The sequence below is a fragment of the Mustela putorius genome, unplaced genomic scaffold (assembly GCF_011764305.1).
Source record: "Mustela putorius furo isolate JIRA1106 unplaced genomic scaffold, ASM1176430v1.1 tig00537248_pilon_pilon_pilon, whole genome shotgun sequence".
Lineage (NCBI taxonomy): Eukaryota > Metazoa > Chordata > Mammalia > Carnivora > Mustelidae > Mustela > Mustela putorius.
Genome location: NW_025422387.1, coordinates 4,173,309 through 4,189,741, shown reverse-complemented (window position 1 = coordinate 4,189,741; position 16,433 = coordinate 4,173,309). Strand labels below are relative to the sequence as shown.

The following is a 16,433-nucleotide window of genomic DNA, read 5'->3' as shown; positions in this document are numbered from 1 at the left end:
GCCCAGGGCTACAGGGTATCACCCAAGACCGCCATGTTCTCGTTAGAAAGTCGATGCTTGTGAGTCGCCAGGGAAAGGTGGGAAGAGGAAAGCCCAGAGGGGCTGAGTCATTTCATGGGGCCACACAGAGAGTCAAGGGCAGGACGGACGAATCCGTATCTCCTGGCCTGTGATCCAGGCTTGATCTACGGTGCCCTTGTGCAAGCATGGGTCCGGGCAGCTTAGGCCACCAACAGTTGGGTCCAAATGCTCAACTCAGTAGGGAGCAAGCAGGCCTGGTTGGAGCCTGGCCCAGAAGGCCCAGCCAGTGTTCCCAGGGGGAGTCGTGCATGTGTGTACACGCAAATTCACGTGTCTGTACAGCTCTGCCCAGGCCTTGCTCTGTCTCACTGAGTAAGTAGTGTGGCCTTTACAGCCAAGTTTCTCAGGGCTGCCAGGGAACACTATATGCCTGGAAAATTTCCCTGCTCTTCTTTGCAGAGCTATTAGCTTCCCTTCATTGCCTCATAAAATCCTCCCGGCAATGATGGATGCCATCCTATCATGGGAGGGAGGGAGGAAAGAAAACAAAGGGGGAAAAAAGCCTCTGGTTAAACTTGGAAAACCCCATGGGCACATAACTTGGGAAAAGAAGGCATCAGAGGAGGGTGGGTGGCCTAGTTCAGCTGCACGGGCTGTGCACTGCCCAACTCTAAGTGACATTCTTATGGACTACAAGATTGGCAGTCCCCCGAGTTGGCAGTCCCGGGAAAGGACTCTGCTTGATTTGGGGCCAAGTTTTCAAGAGTCTCAAGGCTCACTCCTCACTGACACCTTGTCCTAGCACAAGGACCTTTCAGTTCTCAGGAGCTGCCCCTCAGTAACTAGTGGGTAAGAAGAACTGATCTAGATTGGAGAGGAGGAAGGGTGAAGGGTCTGGCATCTGCCGAGTCATTCTGGGGGCTGGGCTGGAACTAGCTCCGAGCCCAGGACTTGAGAGAAGAATTAGCCATCTTTTATGAGCTGAATCTCACTGACTTCTACAGCATTCTCCTTCCTTTCGCCAAAGCACTCCCCATTCCTACCTCTGTCTTTCAGCAGTTCTGGAAAATTCTCAGCAATGAGCTCTCCAGACGTGGCCTCTAGCTTATTTTTCTCTTCTCTCTGTGGAACTCTAATTAGATGGAAGTCAGGTGTCCTTCTCCGCTCCATGTGTCTTATCTTCCCTACACCTTCCTCCTTCTAGTGTTCCGGGTGGTTTCTTCACGTCTGGCTTCCAGTTAGAAACCCTTTCTTCAGCTATGATGACTCTCCTGGTAAAGTTCTATTTGGTTCTTTTCCAAACCTGCTTCATCATTTTTTTACGGCTCTGTATTCCCTGCACGGCGTTTCAGCCGTGCCTTCTATTTATTTAAACGCATCGAACATAGTTATTTTCCTGTCTCTGCCTAAATGCTGCAGGATCCAAGGTCCTGAGGGTCTGTTTCTGCTGTAACTTGCTCCTGCTGGCTCTGGCTCTGGCTCAGAGTGCCTTCTCTCTTCTTAGGCTTGGTTATTTTTGACTCTGAACTGCTCATTTTCTGTGGAAGTTATGTGTAGAAAGCCTCTGAGACTCGGGATGAGGGTCTGTGCTCTCAGACAGAACTGATGTTTGCTTCAGCAAACGCTTGCGTTACTGCCCTGGGGACAGAACCCTCCACCACAGCGGAGCACAGTCGGGGCTGAACCAGCCACAGGTCTGGGCACAGTCTGGTCGCCCTTTGGCTCTGTTCCTCCTCCAGGCTAGGTGTCTTTGTTTCCTGGGGCTGCTGTCACAAAACACTGCAAACTGGGTGACTTTAAAGAAGTCGCTGACTTGCTCGTGGTTCTGGAGGCTAGGAGTCTGAAATCAAGGTGTCAGGTTGGTCCCTTCCTCCATGGCTTTCTCTTAGCTTCTGGAATTTGCCAGCAATCCTTGGCATTCATTGGCTTGGGGCTCTGTCCAAGGCCACGTGGAATTCTCTGTGTGTCTCTGGGTCCCTGTGTCTTCACGTGGCCTTCTTTTTAAAGATTTTATTTATTTATTTGACAGACAGAGATCACAAGTAGGCAGAGAGGCAGACAGAGAGAGGAGGAAGCAGGCTCCTTGCTGAGCAGAGAGTCCGATGCCGGGCTCGATCCCAGGACCCTGGGATCATGACCTGAGCTGAAGGCAGAGGCTTAACCCACTGAGCCACCCAGGCGCCCCTTCACGTGGCCTTCTTATAATAATGCCCACCCTACTCCAGTAGGACCTTACCTTGATTACATAAGGTCACAGATCCACCAGTGGGGCCGGGGACAGGGACACGATTCAAACCACACCTCTTTACTCCAGGCCGTATGCAACCTCTCGGAGCAGCTTAGATCGTATAATCTCTCCATTTTCTTCTCAGCCTGGCCTGACTTTAGAATTTTTGCTCTGTTCACTACAGCACACTGCCTTCCTTCCGTCACCCTGAGAAGGATGACCTGGTCTCCTGCAGCCTCACCTGTGCTCCCCAGGGACAGGATACAAGAAAGGACAGTGTGACAGAGTTCTCCCAGGATTCCCTCAAAAGCAAGCTGAAGGCATGCCTTGGTCTGTTCTATGACGAGAACAGTCCTAATTTTGAACAACTTACTTAAAAAAAAAAAAGCAAGCAGTCAATATAATAAATTAGATGAAAACCTTTTTTTTTTTTTTTTTTTTAAATATTAAATGTTCCTTCCATTCTTGGGATAAATCCTACTAGGTCATGCTTGCATTATTCTTTCCATATCTGGCGGAATTAAACTTGCTTTTTTTTTTCCCTCCCAGAAGATTGTAGGTTTCTGTTCAGAAGTGACACCGGCCGGCAGTTTGGCTGAGTTACCCTCTGATTCTGATACCAGAGAGAGCTCCTTGGAAGAGGACCCAGAACGCCTTTTCCTGTCCCAGAACGCCTTTTCCTGTCCCGAAACAGCTCCTGTAACGTGAGGATAATCTATTTCTTGAAGGCTTAGGAAGTTTTGTCCCCATTTTAAGGGACAAATTTATTTTCTTGAGAAGCCAATTTTGGAAGCATTTATTTTCTCAGAAAGTTCTACATTTCACTTACGTTTTCTAATTAATTGGCATAAAGGTACATATAATAGTAAAATCTCCGTAGTTATATTCTTTTTGTTTGTGTCTTCCACTTTTTATTTTGAAATCAGACCAGCCCTTTCAAAGAATACACTTAGAACTATTGATAACATCTACTCCATTTTCTGACTGCACTTGTAACAGTATCTTTTCGCCTTCTCTGAATGTATTTCTCTAACTTCTTGAATTGAAAGCGGACTTCAGTAATTTTTATGATTTGGGGTCTTATCTGCCTTTTAATAAATGGATGTAGGGCTATAGCCTGTCCTTTGAGTATAGATTTGGCTTCATGCTGTGGGTTTGTATATTCAGGGCTCTTACTGTTCTTCATTTAAAATCCCGGAGTTCAGAGGCCCCAGGATGACTCAGCTGGTGAAGCCTCTGCCATTGGCTCAGGTCATGATCTCAGGGTCCTGGGATCCAGCCCCACATCCCTGCTCAGCGAGGAGCCTGCTTCTCCCTCTCCCTCTGCTGCTCTGCCCACCGGTGTTCCCCTGCTTGCTCTCACTCCATCTCAAATAAATAGATAAAATCTTCAAAAAAAAAAAAAAAAACCCTGCAGTCTGAAATTTTCATCTCGACTCCCTCATCTGACCTAAGAGTTACTCAGTTTTCTGTACCCGATGTGTTCCTCTGGAGGACTTTCCTCGTCAACTCGCATGCAGTTGTAAGAAATAATGCAGGGAGATGGCGAGCACGCTCTCCAGTCTCCCGCCAAGGAAACATTTTACAGAGTGATAACATCACAAGCAGGACACCGACACTAAGAAAATCTACAGGTTTTCATCACATTTTCCCAGTTCTCCTTGTACTTACATGCCTGTGTGCTGTGTGTGTGTGTGTGTGTGTGTTACGTCCCCACACAATTTTATCATCTGTGTCCACCCACGTAGATGTCTTGGAGACTTTCGAAGCTCAACACTGTTACTCTATATTTGTCCTTCTTCTTCCCTCATAAGATCACTTTTTATTTACTGTATTTGAAGCTACATGGTCAAGTACAGAAAGTTCGTGTATTTTAACTTCGACTTCCCAGCAGAATATTCCTTTTACCGCATTAAGCAATTCCTCAATCCCTAAACTATGCTCATTTTACTTCTCTTTCGCTGACATTAACATGGCTCATTTGCTTTCTATGCTCTGTATAAGAAGGATTTCTTTCCTCATCCTTTTATTTTCAGATTTCTTAGGTTTCTTTTTCTCTTTTCGGTCTCATTTCAAAACAGTTTTTTTAGCTTTATTGAGAGAATGTCTCTGTTCTCAATCATTGTGGTTACTGACATTTAGACTAATTCTTGCCATTTTCTGTTTACAATATGTATTTCCTTTCAATCTTCTTTGCTTTTTTTTTGGATTCTTTTTTTTTCTTAGATATATATTTTTTTCTATATTGCATTGGACGTTTTGTGTTATTTTTATTTTTCTAGAGCAGGATCTGCAAACTTTTTCCATTAAGGGCCATATAGTAATTATTTTAGGCTTTGTGGGCTATGCAGTCTCTGTTACAACTTCTCAGCTCTGCCACTATAGCAGGAAATCAGCCATAGAAACATATACTAACAAATGGGTGTGGCTGTGTTCCAATAAAACTTTATTTACACAAATGGAGCATGGGCCAGATCTGACCTGCAGGTCACAGTCTGCTGACTCCCACTCTAGGGGTCCTCTTCAAATATTTAAATGCACACACTAAACATATACTTCTCCAGAGTGCCCAGATTTAATAAGGGTCTACCTCTCCTTCCCCAACAAGAGAAGAAACTTGATTCTACTTCCTCATTTATGCACCAAACTATGTAGGTCACCCGAGAACCCCTTCCTGGCCCTCATATGTCACATCTAGGCTTGGAGCACACCTAGAATCCTCTCTCCCTCCTGAGTACGATTCGACCATTGTTTCCTTCCTCGGTCTCATTCCATTTTCACCCCATCTTTTGCTAAGTCCTCGTGGTTTCTTATGCGCTAAAGGCATCTCTTTGTCCACATGGATATTTAATAATATTTGTTCTATCACATCATGGGCTTTGGGGAGCAGGAGGAGAAGGCAGCAGCATGCCCTCAACCTGCAGATGGTGACCTTGCCTCTGCTTAAAATGCCAGGGACCTATTTTTCAGCCTGGGGTCAAAGAGAACATGAGCTGGCCCTTTCCCTGGTGGCAGAGGAAGGAAGGTGTCAGCAGGTACAAGCTCTCCGTGCAGCCGGCCTAGGACAACGGACCAGGCACATGGGCCTCAGTGGAGCTAGGCGTGAGTGCAAGCCCTGGCTGCACCTGGATGCAGCTGCCACTGTGGGCCGCCCTGTCTTCCCTCCCCAGGGATGTGAGCATCCCCAGCAGGGCCCCCTGTGGCTGGAGCTCACGCAGACTGGACTTCTGTTATTTACCACCAGAAAAGTCCTGACTAATCGGAGGGTGATGCAGCCTCTTTGACCTTCTGCACAGTTACTCACTTGCTGAGTTAACCTCCTCCTCCAAAAGGGCATTATGATAAATTTCACCCCAAGGTCAAAATAAACAATGATTAAAAATTTCAGATCGGCTAAAGTGTTTTTCTTTGTATGGTCATTCTGAAACCTCTCATTCTGTCTTCTGAGTCCACGTGAGTCGTGGGGAGGTCATCTGGTTAGGGGACGGCCGCGGCTGGCTGGGGTGGAGGGCAGGCGCGGGAGGACGTAGGAGGACATGACGTCCAGTGTCCCCAGCGTGCGCCGATCTTCTGTGTGGGGAGACTTTATCCACGAAACATGGATACTCTCTGTGCAACTGGGAAGTTGCTCTGGGCTTCTCACGAATCTGGGCCCCCTACCTGCATGGGGCCTGGAACGACCTCAAAGGTCTGTCTCCTCCGGAGGAGACATTGCCGCCAGCCCGGCCTCCTAGCGCGTGCGCAGGTTTGGTGCTAAACAGATACAATAACTTGGTACTAAAATAAAACCAAGCTTGGTGACATCTTGACACAGCTTTGCAGGAACAGCGGGCTCCTGTGTACACAATGTCCCACTCTGCACGCCTATTTGTAAATTAATCACACATCAGTAGGCTTTGCTTGGAGCCACATGTTTCTGGACCACTTGGAGGGGAGATCAGGCTACGGGACCTTCTGATCATCCCCAAAGCCAGACCCATCATTTCAACAGATCCTAGATGGAAAAATCTCCTTCTTGCCCGACCCCTGAGGGCCACCCTCACCTTTCTCCCCTCCCCTGCAGGGGCACACAGGGCAGGGGGAGCTCCCCACAAGCCCTGTCTATGGTGTCTGCATACGCTAATAAGACAATCTTAAGATAGATCTGAACGAACACGCTTGTGAGGTGTCCAAGAGAGCAGGACGAGAGAAGGAAGGAAAGGGTTGAAGAGAAGTCAGTCATGGAAGGGGCCTCCGCCAGCCATTGTGGGGGCCCCCATGTTCCCCAGGGGCTCTGTCCTACGGAGTTAAGCTCCCGCCACCTCTGTCCCCAAGTCCACCTGGCTCCTGGAACACCACTGGTCAGCCCAACCCCCATCAAACTTCCTTGAGTCAGCTCTGAGGGGCCCTGAGGACTGACCTTGGCCCTGGCCCTCAGGTCTGGGCGGTCCTTGAGCCTCAAAGGAAAGAGTATCCGGCTGAGCTCCGCCGCTTGTATATGTCACAGCCGCTTATATATGGCCTGGGCTGACTCATCTGCGAAGGAGAGCTAGCACCCGAACTCTGCCGGAGCTCTCGGGCAGTGCTGGGGGCGCAGGTGGAGGGTGCAGGCTGATGGCTCACGTTCACATTGCCTGGGAGACCAGCTCTCGATTCAGAGCTGCTCCGGACCATTCTGTGCCCACTACTCACCGGGAAGGCTTCACATGACGATAGACGTAGGGACTGTGCCACAGAGGCCCCGAGCCCTGGAGGGGCCTGGTTGGCTTCTTGGTGCTGCTGCCTCCTGCCAGACGCCAAGCATGAAAGAACTGAACTGACCTGCTCCCCTCTTCCAGCAAGTCCTCCTGGATTAGCAGACAAAAGCTGGAAGTCCTTCCGCCCTCTCCCAATCCTGTGGGGCCCTCGACCTTGTCCCAGCCCTCCTCGGCCTCAGGCCAGGAGCTAGGGTAATCACCTGCTACGTAGGCCTCGAGATCTGGCTCTCTCCACATTCAGCCCAATTAGGGGGTCACATGCACTTGGCTGCACCCCCAGGATTTCATTAAGAAGGAGGCCAACAACCAGAGAGGGGAGCATGTGCTAAAGCTTCCCCTGCAGGGCTTTGCCAGCAGGGAGGTCCTTGTCCCCTGAGGTCCAGCCCTTGGCCTTAGCGGAGAGCCGGCAGGTGCGGACGGAAGGCACGCTGGCCTTGGGTCAGCTGAGGCGCTCTGAAGCCTCAGATCCCCAAAGTGGGAAGCATGTGTGTGAGTCCCTTCCTCGCAGGGAAAGCGGCACCACTGGCCCCTTCATCCTGTGACTATCGGCCACGTGCCCTGGACAGGCCCCACATGAAGTCAGGGGCGGCTGGAAGGTGGGACCAGCAGGTCTAAGGCTCTTCCCCACCTCCATGGGCTGGGGGCCGGCAGATCTGAAGCTGGGGCACCCTGAGGCCCATGGGGGCCCATCGAGGCCGTGGTCACTGGCAGTGAGAGACCCCGGGCTCCCCCCACCCCACGTCCCCCCAGAGCGAGGCTGTTCAAGAGCAGGAGGAAAAGAAAACAGAGCCATCTGCTTGTCCTGAACTATTAACTGGGGGAGGAGGGTGGGCAATGCGGGGGGCCCAGGTGGGAACCAGTATTGGGAAGGGGGACTGGGACCCTTGCACTAGACCCGGGGGATCCCGAGTTCGCAGGAGCAGGGCCTTGAGCCCAGGGGGGCCTCCTGTCCGGGAAGCACAGCCCAATCCAGCCTCATTCCCTGGCTGGCTCTCTTTATAGTAGTGATCCGAAGCTCCCCGTCCCCTCCTCTGGGGCATTTTGCAGAAGACCGAACCGGGGCTGGGCAACATCAGGCCGTTCAGCCAAGGCCTCACAGCCGCTGAGGACCAGGCCGGCAGTGCACCGGGTCCCCAGGAACCACCTGGGGCCCTCCCCGTGGGTCTCACGTCACCGCGCAGAACCAGGGACTCCCTCTACCCCACCCACCGTCCCTGTTCTACCTTGGCCTTCGTTCCGACCCTGTTGGTTCTCCTTGGTGGCAGAACAGCTGCCCAGCTGCTGCCCACTCTTCCATTTTGGGTCCCCCCAAATCCTCCTAGAAGCTGTCAGAGTGTATCCGACCACATCTGACAGCTCCCTCCGGGGTCCTGCTCCCAGAACCTCCCTCAAGGCCCTTGTACTCTGCCCATGACCTCTCTGGCCCTCCCACCTGGCCGGCCTGACTCTCCAGCTCCATCTGCCCTTCTCCCTGTCTTCCCGAAAGCCATGTCACAGGCAGCTTCCACGCCGCACGCCTCAGCACCCCAGCTTTGAAGCCCTCAAGGGCAGTGCTCACATCTCCTACCCGGTCCCTAGTGTCTGGCGTGCAGCGGGGGATCCCTCACTGTCACCTAAAGCATTCGCTGTGATTCACACTTGCTGCTCCTTCTGTCAAAATAGCCCTTCCCCACCTGGTCTATGTGGCAACCCCCCAAAATGTCCTGAAAGACTTTGCCAAATCAGCTCCCGCTCTGTGAGCCCCCCGACCACTCCAGGAGAAGCTGGGCGCCCAAGGTTTCCCTGACAAGCACCTCACCTTCTGTTCCCACACCATTCCCACTGTCCGGGCCCAAACCGCAAGGCACAAGGGCAGGGCCCACGTTCTGCTCTCTCAGTGCTGGGCACACATACCACGAGGCACTCTGTAGACCTCTAGAAACCCTTGGCAAGCGGGGGTCAGGGATTCTGGGAGGGAGAAGACCAGCCAAGGTGCGTGGCAGGGCACAAAGAACCCCGGTGTTTCCGAATGGTCAGAGAGAAGGTACTTTGGGTCATTTCTGGGGGATCTTCCAAGGACCAGTCCTGGGGGTGTGGTCAGTCAATGAGCCACCTACCCTGTGGTTCATTACATGGTGGCCACTGAGCCTGAGTCCTGGAAGAGGGTCTACCAGACAGAGTGGTAGGCACAGATCAGGCCAGGAGGGAAGCTGCCTGGGTCCCGGCTGTGACCTGCAGCACTGCGGCTTCCGGAGCTGGGTCTGTGCTCTCTGCTGGGTCGGGTGGGGGTAGGGGTTACTCTCCCAGCATCACAGCCCTCCATGGAATCCATGCCCCGTGAGGGCAGAAGACCTGCTTCTCCAGCTTCCTGCTGACTGGCTTGATGGAACCTGCCTGGGCTTCCCTCACGGGCTGGTGCAAGGCTAGGCGCTCCAGCCAGTATGGACACCAGGCTGGCCTGGGGGCCGCACAGCACGAAGTACAGGTGAGCTTAGGGATGGGGTCGGGGGAGGGCAAAGCAGAACCAAAGTCAGCCCAAAAGGCCCCTGGCATTTGGGGTGTGTGACTCCCGTGATGTGATGATGTGGAACCGGCATATCCACGGAGAAAGAAATATCGGCGCCCGCCAGGGCCTGGGCGTGGGGAGATGGGGAGTGACTGCTAATGGTTTCAGGGTTTCTTTTGGGGTGAGGAGAATGTTCTGGAATAGACAGAGGGGGCAGTCACATGACCACAGTCTAATATACTGTGCATGAACTAAATGTGGCAGAACTGTTAACACAGTTTTATGTTATATGAATTACATCTCAAAAAAAAAAAAATGTTTTTCCCAGGAAAAAAAAGAAAAGTCAGGCGAAACTTCAAGTTAATCAGTTTCCCTTCTTTGTCCAGTGTGTCCTGGCAGCCGCCCCTTTTTCAGTGAGCCGGCATGCCAGCTCCTTATCCCAACCACGAGGCCATGAGGGCCCAGCATGCCAGTCGGGGAGTTTTCTGACTCAGCCTTTGTTTCTTTACAGACTGTAAGAAAGGAGAACTGACTGGTCCCTTTTCTGCTTAAAGACCTTCAAGAATTCAACTTTATGCACCAAAGAACCCCCAGGCTCCTTATCCAGAAGCTGAAGCTCCTGCAGGAACTGAAGGGCGGGCGACTGCGTGCATCGAGCTCCTTGGCCAGTCTCGGTGCCTGTGCTTGCTGCCACTATCTGGGTCCCCACCTCCGCAGGGACACTCTGCTTAGGGAGCCGAGCCCCAACCACATCTGCCTTGTTGATAAAGCTGTCCCTGGCCCACAGCCTCCTTGGCCACAGCTGCCCTCCTGTCCGCCAGGCTCTCTGTGCATGGAGGGGGTGTGTTACTGTGCACACTGTTACCCCACAAAGCTGCAAGCTCTTGGAGGGACGGGGCTGCGTGTCTGCTGTGGACCCCAGGGCCTGCTGCCACCACAGGGCTGCCCAACTTCAGGGGGCGCTCTTCCCTTCCACAAGGAGCACATTTCCAAGCCCCGGTCCCTTGGGGGCTCCTTCCGAATAGACACCCAGCCCTCCCACAGATAAACAAACGGCTCTGTCAAAACCAGAGGTCGGGGAAAGCCCGGCCGCACCTGCAGCTGGAGAGCTGTGTGGACACAGTGTCCAGACAGCACACAACGGGCAGAGGTTGAAGGCTAGGGCTGCGAGGCCCAGGGAACGCCCAGGGCAAGCAGAAAGCACAGCTGAGAAAGGGTTCCAAAGTCCGCGGGCATAGGTATGGAGTTCTTTAGAGGTGCCCGGGGTGGAACAGGGTTCTTAAGGGTGCTAGGCTGATGCAGACCGAATTGCAGAACCCAGAAACTGAAGGAGAACTTGTAACCCAACGTTAGCATCGAACAGATGAGAAATGAAGGCCAGGACCGATGGAACTGATCTATCCGTCCATGCACCTATCCACCAGCACCTCTGTCCGCCCACGCACCCACGCGTACACACACGCATGCCCGAGACCATGCAACACCCACGCATCCGTCTGTCCACACGTGCATCCACGTGTCCATCTGCGCACCCAGGGACCCATCCATCCCTCCCCTCCCTCCGGGGACTGAGGGCAAAGCCGGAATTGGAGCGGAGAGTCCTGGTCCTCTCCAGCCAAAGGTCTCTACAGTGAGCCTCAGCTGTCTTTTTTAAGCCCATGGCAGCTCTGGGAAACGGCCAGCAAGGGAAAAGGCCAGCAAGAAAGCCCCTACTGGCAGGGCCACACCAGGCCCCTGCCCTAATAAGGCCTGTTCACTGTCGATGTGGAAACTGCAGCCCTCGTGGGGCCCTGTGACCATCAGCAGTGCTCTCTCACGGCAGCATGGCCCTGCAGGCAGGGGTGCCTCCCGTGGGAGCCGGGGAGGCACTCCGGTGGCTGAGAGGCGGAGCAAAGACTCTGAGGCAGGACTCCACGGCAGGTGGCTAGGGGGCCCTGGGTCATCACAGGATGACTGACAGGAGACGAGCGGGAAAGAGCTTGCGTGCCAGGAAGCCAGGCCCCTTGGGACTTCAGAGCCCGCCAAAGACCAGATACAAGGGAGTCCCTGAAAGTTGTGGGGGAGGTGGTCCCAAGAACAGTGGGCAGAAGGGATTTAGGCAAAGTGACCCCCCTCTCTGAGTGCCCGGGGTTTCTGTGAGCACTACAGACAAGACCCAGGGGTGGCAGCAGACCCAGCGCCATCGGTGGCCAGCTGTCGGCAACAGACAAGGTGGGGAGGCGGCACAGGTGTTCTTACAAAGGGGACTGTCTGAGAAGCAGGAATTACAGCGGAAGGTGGGCGGGGGGGGGCCGTGGGAGGCCCTGCAGCAGCAGAGGGGCTCCCGCTTCTCCCCCGCCCTCCTCCCTACCAAAGGGGGGGCCTGACTCGCATCTGCCTACCCACCCTGCGCGGGCACCTGGGTCCCCATCTGCTTCCTCCCTCCCCATTTCAACATGCTTTGGCTGCAAATCCAGGGAGACATGTCGCTGTTCGTGCCTAGACTCCCTCGCGGAGAGGCAGCCGGGTGGAAGGACAAGACGGAGGCCCCGCACCTGCCCTCCTCACCTCTGACCTTAGACGTGACACTTAGGACTGAGCCTCCCTGGGCTCCTCCGTGAAGAGAGGGGGCAATACCTCCAGCAAGGGAGTCAGACGTCAGTGTGGAGGGCGCGCCACGCTGTGCCTGGCAGTTGAAGATGTAATCCGTCCCTCACGGCGATACCAGGAGCACCAAGCTGCTGGATGCGGCCCGTGGCGGGGGCTGCGGGGCTGGGGGCTACGGGGGTCTTGCAGGCACTTGGGGCGACACCCTCCCTCAGGTCCAGGAATCCCAGGGGAAGCGCCTGGGAGCAGAGGCTATCTGCGGAAGGCTAAAAGGAGAGGGGTTACCCTCGGGGCCTGATGTAGTTCAGAATTCAGGGCTCCCCGCATTTCGATGGGTGACGCTGCTTCGCTCAGCGGGACCCGATAATCAGATACACTGACATTTCTGCAGGGGACTTCGTGGACGTAGACTGCGCCGAGGTTATAAATAGCCTCACTTGGACTATAAATAGCCTCACCTCGGTTCCGGCGGGATTTTGCTGCCAAATGAGTTATGAAAAAGCATTGGTTTTCTGAGCTTGCGGGATTCTGGAATCGAGGCTAGGGAATTATGGCTCTGCATTTCGGCGTCTCTTCCCCAGGAAACAACTGTGTGTTGGGCCTGGTTCATCCCACAGCCGATGCAGTCCAGACGATGCGCATCACAGACACCCTGCCCCCCCAAACTTGCCAGGCCCTGACCCTGGGGCACGCAGTGCAGGATTAGTCACAAACCAAAGACAGCTTTGCGCTCACACATAAACACACAGAGAAATGTGTGTAAATACAATCGCACCAGCAAACAGGGCCGGGAGCCCTACTCTGGGGATGGAACCCAGCCCTGGGCAGCCAGGGACACCTGCTCGGGCCAATCCCTGCCCACACTGCTGAGCCACATGTGTGTCCAGACCTGCACCTGGACCAGAGGAGGACGGGGCAAGGGGGAGGAGCCACAGGCTTCCTATTCTCTGGATTCGGCAGGGGCAGTGACAGCACCAGACAGACTGGGGTCTAGTCCTGGTCCTGCCATGGGAGCTGGCGGCCTCAGAGGGGTGGCCAGACCTCCTCACTGAGCTGCATTTCTTCATCTGCCAAGTCTAAATAATGGGGCCTCCCCAGGTTTTGGAGGGCACATGCAGGTGCCCCCAAGGGCTTGGTGCATGATGGTGCATGATTGCAAAATGCTTGGTGACTCTTCTGTTGCCTCAATGTCCAGTATAAAAAGAGCTGCTCTAACTGGGCAGCTTTTCAGTCCCAGAGATGCCCCCATGTCCCCAGGGCTCTCTTCTGAGGTAAGTCCCTTGTGGATTTCTGCCCTGCATCAGGTTTTCCATATAAATATACACAGAACCTTCTGGCTGCTCTGGCTGCCGAGGGGATCCCCACAGGACAGGGCTCAGGGTCAGGAGAGAAGAGCCTAGAGCAGGGACAAGTTTACCCTGAAAGAGGGGGCATGACATCGGATGGAACATGGGTTCTGAAGCCGGGACAGGGCTCTTATCACAGCTCCCCATTTACCTGGTCTTAGCAAGTTACTCTGCCTCTCAGGTTTGTTTTGTTTTGTTTTTCATTTTAAAGACTTGTTTATTTTTAGAAGTGGGGGCAGAGAGAGAGAAGGAGAGAGAGAACCTCAGGCAGACTCCCCACTGAGCCCAGACCCTGACGAAGGGCTCGATCTCATGACCCTTCGATCACGACCTGAGCCAAAACCATGAGTTGTACACTCAACCGACTGTGTCCCCAAGGCATCCCTCTGACGCTTAGTTCTCATGCTTATAAAACCAGGTCTGGTGCCATGTACGCTCAGTTGAGGTACAGTGAGAGTCTGTCCCTCACAGACTAAGGGACAGTGAAACATAAAATGCCCAGCACCCAACACTCAAGACAGGGTCCCGGCTGCCGTGATTGCTGTGGCGCGACACCACCTTGGAACCACCTGCTAACGGAACGCTTCCCTTTGAACTGTGTCCTCACGCTCCAAACAGTTGGGCTCAGAAGTGACTCACTGAGATCGTTATTACAAACCTTCCCACTGCCTGTTTGGGCGCCCTGCCCCCACTCTCTCACTCACCCCCATGTTAAGGCCAGGGGGGGTGTACAGATGTGCCTCCCCGCCGCCTCCAAAGGGAGGACTAAAGCCAAGGGAGTACCCAGGACTTGGTCAAGGTCATCAGGCAAGTCAGTCATGGGGAGGAAATGAGAGTCCCTGATCCCAGGCCCCAGGCTATCCCAACCACACCTGACCTCCGGGCACTCTGGGGTGGAGTGTGGGAAGTGGCCTTCAGTGACCTGGGCTGGGGGAGGCACGAGGCAGGGGAGCCCAAGAAGAAGGCGGGGTGGCTGGGTAAGGAAACGGAGTCAGCCTCTACTGGCCCAAGACCGCACACAGTCTGGCTCTTCTATCACTGGCAGGGAGCCTGCGGCTATTTCGGGAAGCTCTGCACACAGCCCGCCACTTCCCTGCCAGGCTGACTAGGTCAAAAACAAAACCAACCCAGCAACAGCCCGTGTCAACAGGGTGGTAAGTGAGGAGGCGCTGAACAGCCCGGAGCGGAACAGCAGGCCTGGGGGAGGAGGAGGTGGAGGACGGCGGGGGCTTGCCTCCCACCCTGGGGGCGGGGACGGGCAAAGTCCTCCCACCCTGGGGGCGGGGGCGGCGGCAGGAAGCAAACGAGGCAAGTTGGAAGCCGCAAGGTGCAGTGGGAGAGACCAGTTCCGGAACCAGACAGACCTAAGTTCCAGTTCAAGCGTCGTCTTCACGTAAGTCGTTCGACCCCTTCAGGCCTCAGGTTACCCGATCGCCCACGAGACAACGCTGCGACCCTGGATGTGTATACGAAGGGTGACACCTGCCCTCCTCCCTGACATGTCCGGTCATCCCTCTGGGCTACTTAAAGCCACCTGTGCTGGGCAGCCCCCCATGCCCCCCGTTCTGTCCACAACAGGTGCTCAGCAAACACCTGTGGATGGGGTACACCAGGGGCGGGGCTGGCCGTAGAGACAGCAGGACCAAGGAGGGGAACAGTCATCTGGCAGCATTTCTGAGGAGCCCAGCACCTCGTGAGTAGCTGACCCAAGTCACCATGTGAGTCCCTTCACGCAGATCACCTGCAGATGAGACACAAGGGCTCAGAGGACAGACATGCCCGAGGTCACCTGGAAAGTCAGAATTTCAGGAGGCCAGCAGCCTCCAGTGAGGGCTGAGGTTTGCAGCATGCTGTGACCAGGTCTTTCGGGAGGAAAAAAAACGGGAGCTGATGGGCAGCAAAGGAGTGTGGCTCGGAGAGGAATACACAGGTGTGGGGGGGGGCGGATTCTGGAATCTTTCCTTGGGGCCCGAGCTGATTACGGGTTAAGGGGGTGGGGTATGTGTACCGGAGATATGACGAGCCCAGTCTGACTCCTGGCCCTGCACTTGTTCTCACTCGACTCTCTAAAAGTCCCAAGGTTGGAGTCACAATAGCCAGAAGGCGGAAGCGAGCCAAGCGTGCGCTGACAGATGAACCAGTACGCGAATGTGATCCCTCCACGGGCCGGAACGTTACTCCTCCTGCACAGGGAAGGAGCCTCTGCTTCCTGCTGCACCGTGGATGCGCGTGGAAGACACTGTGCTGAGTGACAGTACCCAGTCGGGAGGGACAGGTGCTGCGGGACGCCACACACATACGCAAGGCACGTTCACAGGGGCGCCAGGGGCTGGGGGAGGGAGGGGTCAGTGTTTCATGGGGACGGAGCGTCAGTGTGGAGACAGCAACAAGAAGCAGAGATGACGGTGGGGACAGCTGCCCAAGGGGAACGTGCCTGAGGCCACTTAACTGGACACTTACAGGTAGTTAGGGTGGTAAACTCTGTTACACGTATTTTACTGCAGTTGTGGGGGGGAACTCTAGAGTTGGGTACAGGGTCTCCTTTCAGGGTGATGAAAATGTTCTGGAACTACACAGAGGTGCTACTTGCTCACCATCGTGAATGTACTAAATGTTACTGAATTGCTCACTTTAAGAGTGAATTTTGGGCGCCTGGGTGGCTTAGTCGTTAAGCGTCTACCTTTGCCTCAGGACATGATCTCAGGGTCCTGGGATGGATCCCCTCATCAGGCTCCCTGCTCGGCAGAAAGCCTGCTTCCCTCACCCTCTCCCCCTGCTCACATTCCTGTTCTCATTCTCTCTCTCTCTGCCAAATAAATAAATAAAATCTTAAAAAATATATAAAAATAAAAGGGTTAATTTATGTTATATGAAACTTACAAACAAAACAAAACTTTAAAGCCCCTGGGTGTAAGCCAGGTAGCTCCCCCGGAAAGGCACTCTGGGGGAGGCTCCTGGGGGAGGCCAGCAGGATGCTGAGCCAGAAGACAGAGGAAGGGGAGGGGCGACCCAGCTGCAGAGGTGGAGGGCTT

At 54.2% G+C, this 16,433-nt stretch overlaps 1 protein-coding gene and 1 long non-coding RNA gene across 17 annotated transcripts in view; one reads left to right on the top strand and one right to left on the bottom strand.

The window, feature by feature from the left end:
- Positions 1 to 16,433, bottom strand: part of PITPNM2 (phosphatidylinositol transfer protein membrane associated 2) — a 134,469-nt gene that overhangs the window by 48,074 nt on the left and 69,962 nt on the right. The gene's annotated exons all lie outside the window — the stretch shown is intronic.
- LOC106005840 lies at positions 14,502 to 16,119 on the top strand. The gene is made up of 3 exons (XR_001179522.2): positions 14,502 to 14,794; positions 14,980 to 15,094; positions 15,475 to 16,119. It is a non-coding gene; the product is annotated as an uncharacterized LOC106005840 (long non-coding RNA).